Here is an 8582-nt window from a genome sequence, read left to right on the forward strand (position 1 = left end):
CCCCAAGTCTGCATGTGTATAAAAACCAAGAATTGCAAATATTGCAAATGAAATACAAAAACATGTTCTGTGTGAAGGTCTTATGGCCCCTAAATCAGACTGTTGTACAATGGATTATTATTAATTGGATTAAAACTATTTGGATATAATAATACTACTACTACTACTACTACTACTACTAATAATAATAATAATGTATTGTTTTAATAGGTATATTTTATGAATTCATGTCATAAAATATTAATGTTAAAATATTATTATATTCTAAAATAAATACACAAATTGCATAAATCAAGTAATACATGATATATGATGATGATGATGATGATGATGATAATAATAATAATTGTCTTATATAGATACATAGAGAGAGTTAATGAATATATTATTAATAATAACATTATTCAGGTTTATGAATTCGTATAATCTAAAATGTTATGTAATTGATTGTTTTAATATGTATATATTATGAATTAAGGTAAAGTAATACATATCAGTTAAGGATAATAATAATAATAATAATAATAGTAATAATAATAATTCATATCAAGCTATTAATGGTAATATTATAAAATTACACAAATTTAATTATAAAGGTAAATAAACACTTATCAGTTAATAGTTTCATACTACTACTACTACTACTACTACTATTAATAATATTAATATTAATTATTATTATTATTATAAATGATTAAAACAATATAAAATAAATGAATATTTGTTAAGGCAGAATAGTCTCATAATGGTAGTAAACCTTTAAAAGTTTGAAATGTCAGTCCATTTTTTCCTAGAGAAGAGCTCTTGCTGTGTGTGAGTGTGTTTAATGTTCCCTGATGAGAAAAGCGTGTTTGGGCTTTTTAGCTGTGCTACACCAACAACAAAAAGAGTGTGTCAGATCAGAGAGGAACATAGATCCAGTGCTGCGGCTGCACTGCATGATGGGATACGGGTTAGAAAGAGCTCACAGAAAAAAGTTTGAAAAGAGGCGTCAAGTGGAAACAGAGTCAGCAGGAAGTATAAGGCGGGGAAAATCTTCCACTGAGAGAAATTTAAAAAACAAAGATTAATACATAATAAAAACCTAAATTGCTTGTCACTCTGTTGCGAATTGCCTATCTCACAACAGCCTAATAAAATACAGTCAGAAAAGAGTTTTAATGTAATATAATCTAGCATTAAAGGCCCCTGTTGTGCTCATTTACAAAAAACATTTTCTTAGCATTTTCACTGTTGCAGCACCTATGTTTGTTCGAATTTTATTCATACTACTCATGTTCATACTATACATATAATTTACTTTTTTTAACAGTCTTGAAGTAAGTTCAAATTTAAATGTAGCACCTACTTGTACCTACCTATGCAATTTTGGATGCACCTTGTTTTAATTTGGGTTTGTTCTCTGCTCTGATTGGTCAGCTGGCCCCAGTCTAAAACGTCATGCAAAAAAAAGCATTATAAGTCCTTTAACAAAACTACAATGAGATTATCTGAAATAGTTGCTGCACAAAGTCAACTTCAGAGTGAAATCTGCATTAGTGTGCAAAGAATCGTCTCTCCCTTGACCATTTGCTGTTTTTGCAACTCAGCTTGTCCACAAATGCAGTTTGCTGGCTGTACTATATAAAGGAAAGGTCTGGTGTGCTGGTCTCCAACCTCATCAAAGTAGCACTGTTATTGTTATTTAGAGTTGATGATATTTGGTTTCACTCCAGTTTTTGTTTTATGGTGTTTTGTGGTCCTTTTTAGAGCTTGACAGCCACTGCCACCATGAGTGATCATGCTGATATGTTTGAGGTTGTACTTATGGCGTAATTGATTTATTTGTGGCTAATCTCCTGATTCTGCTGTCCATGTGAAGTTAATCCTATTGTTATCCCTTGCTGTCACGATATTTACATTTCTTTGTTTAGCAGATGCTTTTATCCAAATTGACTTACAGATGACGAATACAACAACAAAGGTGATTCATCCTAGAAAGACTAACATTAGAAGTGCTGCAATAAAGTCGCAGAACTGATCAGAAACATGAAACAACTGGGCATAAAGAGCAGTAATTTATTCCTGCTGAATTTTCAGCATCATTACTCCAGTCTTCAGTGTCCCATGTCCTTCAGAAATCATTTGAATATGCTGATTTGCTGCCCAAGAAAACTTTTTTCATATTATCAGTGTTGAAAATAGTTGTTACCTAATTTTTAAGGAAGCTGCGTTAATGTATATCAGTTAGATAACACATCAAGCAAAGGTTTATATAGTATTATAGAGTATGAAAATGCTGTACTGTGCGTGGGGGTTATTTTGTGCATGCATTCGGGCTGTTTTTTAAGTCTAGTCCCTGCTCAGAGAAGTGAAACAACTGAGAATAAGGTGCTTTTTTGTTAAAAGAGTAAGTGCATTATTAACTGTTGTGAGTCAAGTGCTCTGATGGAGTTGTTCCAGGCTCTTCAGATGGAGATGAAAGATCCTTCCATCTCTGACGTACAGTGAAAGTGGTTTTGTTGCTTTTGTGTAGGTGCCACAAGGTTCAATTGACTCAGAGACTTCTGCAGGGAACATACATTTATAAAAGTGTACCGAACTTGATGCATGCAGTAACTGACAGCCAGTGGAGTGAGAACAACAAAAGTGTGACATGGGTTCTCTTGAGCTTGTTGAAGGCCGATCACACCACCTTGTTCTGGTTAATATGCAGATGCACATGCATGAAGATTTGCAAAATGAACATTACAGTGTAGTTTAGGCTAGAGATGACCAGAGCCTGAACAAGCTTTGTGCATGGTTGGATAATAAAGTATTGTAGAGTGCCAAATCCTCATGATTTGTATCCCCCTAAGCTTAATAAATCATATTAAATAAATATTCATAAGCACACAGACATCTCTGCAACTTTGATGCACTCAAGAGCAATAAGAGCTCACATTTCATTGAATCACTGTCATTCGGCATTTGCATTCAGATTTTTCGTTCCACAACACTGTTGTTTTTGTCTCATATTTGTCTGTCTCTAAATATAAGTCTAAGTGTTTTGGGAATTCAGCTTCAAAGATCTGTGTTTATCCAGGGAGAGTGATTCACATGAGAAATCTGGATTTGAGACGTTAGTGAATAAAATAATCTACTTTCAGCAGATGATTTAAAATGGCTGTGCTTTTCTGAAAAAAAAAAAAGTACTAAAAAGTTTACCTACTCACCCTCAGGCCATCCAAGATGTAGGTGGGTTTGTTTCTTCATCAGAACAGATTTGTAAAAATTTAGCATCACATCACTTGCTCACCAATGGATCCCCAGCAGTGAATGGGTGCTGTCAGAATGAGAGTCCAAACAGCTGATAAAAACCTCACAATAATCCATAAGTAATCCACACGACTCCAGTCCATCAGTTAACATCTTGTGAAGTGAAAAGCTATGTTTTTGTAAGAAACAAATCCATCAAGGCATTTTTAACTTTAAATCATTGCTTCTAACTAAAATACAAATCCTATACATAAAATTGCTTTCTCCAATAAAAAAATAATATTTTCTGAATCAGGAGAGAAATATGTTCTGAACAAATAAGATATGAAGATTTTGATGTAAGAGAACAACAGAGGATGGACTTTTTCACTGGAGGAAGTGTTATTATGGATTATGGACTCTATTTTGGCCAGAAGCAATACACTGAAAAAAAAGATTTATTGAATTTACTATTTTTTTTAAGGTAAGTGGTTGCAATCAATTTATTTTAGCTACATTTAAATACATTTAGTTGACTAACTTTGAATTTTTTTTTTAATGTAGCTAAAATAAATGGTTTGCAACCACTTACCTTACATTTTTTTTAGTAAATTCAATGTATAATTTTTTCAGTGTGGTTTAAAGTTAAAATGACTTAATGTTTCATTTTCAATTATAATTTTTGGGTGAACTGCTTCTTTAAGGTGCTTTACTTTCTTCAAGCAAAAAAGCTCCAGTACATGGCACAGTTATACAGTGGGGCAAAAAAGTATTTAGTCAGCCACCAATTGTGCAAGTTCTCCCACTTAAAAAGATGAGAGAGGCCTGTAATTTTCATCATAGGTATACCTCAACTATGAGAGACAAAATGAGAAAAAAAATCCAGAAAATCACATTGTAGGATTTTTAAAGAATTAATTGGTAAATTCCTCGGTAAAATAAGTATTTGGTCACGCCTCTGCGTACATTCCTGCAACACCGTTTTTACGTACCTTACTGCACGTTTCGCCGCAGCTTCAAAGAGAAATGTCCACTGAGTGGCGCTAAAACACGGGTTCAATACGTGAACCCTGGTACGTTTTTATTACGTTGATATAGGTACGTATTGCTGTGTTTTTATTACGTTTCTTCAGGTACGTATTGCGGTGGTTCAGAATTCAAATATCCGGGGACTGTCGCTAAAAGTTAATGCTCTATCATGTTGGAAATATGCCCTACACCAAAATATTCCAACCCAGTCTCATAAAAATACGTACCTCTGCGTACATATCTGCAACACCGTTTTTACGTACCTTACTGCACGTTTCGCCGCAGCTTCAAAGAGAAATGTCCACTGAGTGGCACTAAAACACGGGTTCAATACGTGAACCCTGGTACGTTTTTATTACGTTGATATAGGTACGTATTGCTGTGTTTTTATTACGTTTCTTCAGGTACGTATTGCGGTGGTTCAGAATTCAAATATCCGGGGACTGTCGCTAAAAGTTAATGCTCTATCATGTTGGAAATATGCCCTACACCAAACCCAACCCTAAACCTACCCGATAGTGTTAACAAATGCAAAACTGATATAAAAACAAATTTTTTTATGCAACCGTGCCATTTTAACTTCCTTATATGCAGATTTGTTGAATTTTTGTTGAACCATAGTTACACGGGATTCAAACCAGAGCTTTTTGCCCCTCAAGTACGTCGCCATACTCCGTGAGCTACCGAGCAAACCTACCGTCAATGAAAACCCATAGATATGAAGCTGGATAAGTGCGATGCTAACAATCAAAAGCATCAGTTTTCAAGTCTCCCAGCATATTAAAAATGTTTTGAAGTCACGACATAAAACTCTTCAAGAAATTGTGCGAAAATTACACTTTATTAATCGAAACTCTGTAAATCATACTCTGTGTGAAACTAATTTAAAAGGTGTCAGAGTTTTACTGCCTCTAGTGGAAACTGCAGTGATATGTACTTATTGGTACGTATTTCACGTCTTGCAAAAATGTGCCCCCAGGTACGTATTTGCCATGAGACCGGGTTGAAATATTCAGATGTGTGCAGCGCATTTTATGGAGGACTGTTTCCTGATCCTGGTAGATTAGACTACAATGCTGGCTGTTCTGACTCACAGTCTGTAAGTATGTTTTCATATTTAAAGAATTTGCCACTGATGATTCAAACGCGAGTTTTGAGGAGTGTAGAGTAGCGCTTGTTGTTTGTCATTTCTCCGGTCACAAATGCAGACATGGTTTTATGTTTACGCGGCGTGATGCAACGAAACGCTTAAAAAGACAGTATAAGTCATTATAATCCGTAATTATGTCCCCACTGGATGCAACAAATGCCTGTTTATTATGGGTTTTATTGGATTTGTCTCAATGCTCCAGGACACTGCATCACAGTATGGTAGGGGCGTAACATTTCCGTCACACGCTTGAGGTATTCGGCCAATCACAACGCACTGGATAGCTGGCCAATCAGAGCACATCTCGCTTTTCAGACCGATAAACACATTTCATCACTGGGGAAGTCGTGGCCTAATGGTTAGCGAGTTGGTTTCATAACCCAAAGGTTGCAGGTTCAAGTCTCATACCGGCGCTCTCTCCCACCCTCAATACCACAACTGAGTGCTGTGTGTGTGCACTTAGGATGGGTTAAATGCAGAGCACTAATTCCTAGTATGGGTAACCATACTTGGCCACATGTCATGTAACTTTCACTATACACAAAATAATGTTCTTTTTAGCAACATCATATGACCCCTTTAATAATAAGACCAAATCAGTATCATGTGACTGTAGTAATGATGCTGAAAATTCAGCCTATCCATCACAAAAATAAATTAAATTTTCAAATTTATTCAAATAAAAGTTATTATAAATTGTAATAATTTTTTCACAATATTACTGTTTTTTCTCTATTTTGATCAAATAAATGCAGCCTTGGTGAGCAAACTAACAGACGTCTTTCAAAAAGATTTTAACGTTTTACAGACCCCAAACTTTTGAACTGTAGTGTATATATGTACATAATAAATATTAATAATTGATCATGAGTATTAGTATCAAGCACATATTTCCTCTTTCTTCTAATACTTAAGTAAGATAAGATGTTATCAGACACATAATAAAATAAAGCACACGCTCCCACAGACTCGCTGCATGGATGCTGCAATCAGTCAAACACAACAGGCTGTTTTCTTCAGTTTGACACTGCGCGCTTGTTCACCAGTGATTCGGTGGGGAAATTGGCCTGTGTGGAGTAGTAATCCTGAAACAGCCTCATTAGCCTCTGTGGCTTTTAACAAAAGGACAGGCGCTTAAGAATCTCAGCGGTGCTGTGGAACCAACACGCGGGTGTCCAATCAGCCTGCGGCGGTGGCCCAAAAGCACACTCTCACTGCTAGGTTCAAAGTGCTCTCCAGATGAAGGGAGCACCAGATATTAAAAATCGTACGTTTTGTTTGCATGTCAGAGATGACATTTAATGATAGAAAAAAGCCAAGTGCGTAAAAAACAGGATGCAATTGGTACGTATTTCACGTCTTGCAAAAATGTGCCCCCAGGTACGTATTTGCCATGAGACCGGGTTGAAATATTCAGATGTGTGCAGCGCATTTTATGGAGGACTGTTTCCTGATCCTGGTAGATTAGACTACAATGCTGGCTGTTCTGACTCACAGTCTGTAAGTATGTTTTCATATTTAAAGAATTTGCCACTGATGATTCAAACGCGAGTTTTGAGGAGTGTAGAGTAGCGCTTGTTGTTTGTCATTTCTCCGGTCACAAATGCAGACATGGTTTTATGTTTACGCGGCGTGATGCAACGAAACGCTTAAAAAGACAGTATAAGTCATTATAATCCGTAATTATGTCCCCACTGGATGCAACAAATGCCTGTTTATTATGGGTTTTATTGGATTTGTCTCAATGCTCCAGGACACTGCATCACAGTATGGTAGGGGCGTAACATTTCCGTCACACGCTTGAGGTATTCGGCCAATCACAACGCACTGGATAGCTGGCCAATCAGAGCACATCTCGCTTTTCAGACCGATAAACACATTTCATTACTGGGGAAGTCGTGGCCTAATGGTTAGTGAGTTGGTTTCATAACCCAAAGGTTGCAGGTTCAAGTCTCATACCGGCGCTCTCTCCCACCCTCAATACCACGACTGAGTGCTGTGTGTGTGCACTTAGGATGGGTTAAATGCAGAGCACTAATTCCTAGTATGGGTAACCATACTTGGCCACATGTCATGTAACTTTCACTATACACAAAATAATGTTCTTTTTAGCAACATCATATGACCCCTTTAATAAACTTTTGAAAATAATGGTTCCAAAAGGGGGTTTTCGCAGCGATGCCATAGATGAGCCATTTTTTGTTTCCCAAAGAACCTTTCTGTAAACTTCTTTAAAGAACCCTTTTTTTTAAAAGAAGCTTTTTTTCCAGCTGTTGAACAATAAAAACATTGACAGTCAGTCAGAATCCATCCTGCATTAGAGATATTGAGCATTTAAAGTGGAAGACAACATAAGTACAGTATGCATATTTAGTAATGAGAACAATACAGTGCATGGATGTGAATGCTAATATAATTAATGATATAGTAATCATTCTCGGTGTGAATGGGCCTTAATGTGGTTAGCTGGTCGCCCAGTCTGGCCAACCTGGAATGCATTTCCAAACAAAGACATAATTCTCTGCTTAACTTTAGTACAATGCATTGTTTGGGAATCTAACCAGCTAGTCACAACTGTTTCCTGAAAACATAGTTGCACAGCCATTGTTTGAAACTCTTTGGTTAGAACTGTCATTAATGACATCAAGCCAGTATTGGAGTAAGAACTACTGCTAATTAACCAGTTAACCATCAAATTAATGTGTGGTTACATTAATGTCTGGAAACACCAAATAGTTTAACTATGTTGGTAACAACAGCACTTGCTACCATAGTTGGCTTACTATGCTTTTGGGAAAGCTGGTTAGGCTGGCCTGATTTGGTGGTTTTAGATGAATTTTGAACATTTGTCAACCAGCTGAACACCATGCTGGGAAACCTGCTCGACCAGCTTAAACCAGCTAAGACCAGCAAACCATGTTAGGCAGGGTGTAACAAGGAAGTGCTTGTATGAAGAGTTTCTCCAAAACTCTATTTGGGTACTAAAGCCTCTCTGATGACAGCGTTAGTGTGTGTGTGTGTGTGTGTGTGTGTGTGTGTGTGTGTCTGTGTGTGTGTGTGTGTGTGTGTGTCTGTGTCTGTGTGTGTGTGCATTTAAAGCTGCAAAGCTGCTTTAATAACACAGCACACACACTGCATCTGTTGATGAAAGCGGGCTCAGTGTCCATCAGCAGCGGTCAGCACTTCT

The 8582-nt window shown here is 36.8% G+C and overlaps 1 long non-coding RNA gene across 1 annotated transcript in view; it reads left to right on the forward strand.

The window, feature by feature from the left end:
* Positions 1 to 7056: 7056 nt before the first annotated feature.
* Positions 7057 to 8582, forward strand: part of LOC107601031 (uncharacterized) — a 15899-nt gene continuing 14373 nt past the window's right edge. The window contains exon 1 of the long non-coding RNA XR_001610874.1: positions 7057 to 7133. This is a non-coding gene — a long non-coding RNA (uncharacterized lncRNA). The remainder of the gene's footprint in view (positions 7134 to 8582) is intronic.

The sequence above is a fragment of the Sinocyclocheilus grahami genome, unplaced genomic scaffold (genome assembly GCF_001515645.1).
Source record: "Sinocyclocheilus grahami isolate Dianchi unplaced genomic scaffold, SAMN03320097.WGS_v1.1 scaffold297.1, whole genome shotgun sequence".
Taxonomy (NCBI): domain Eukaryota; kingdom Metazoa; phylum Chordata; class Actinopteri; order Cypriniformes; family Cyprinidae; genus Sinocyclocheilus; species Sinocyclocheilus grahami.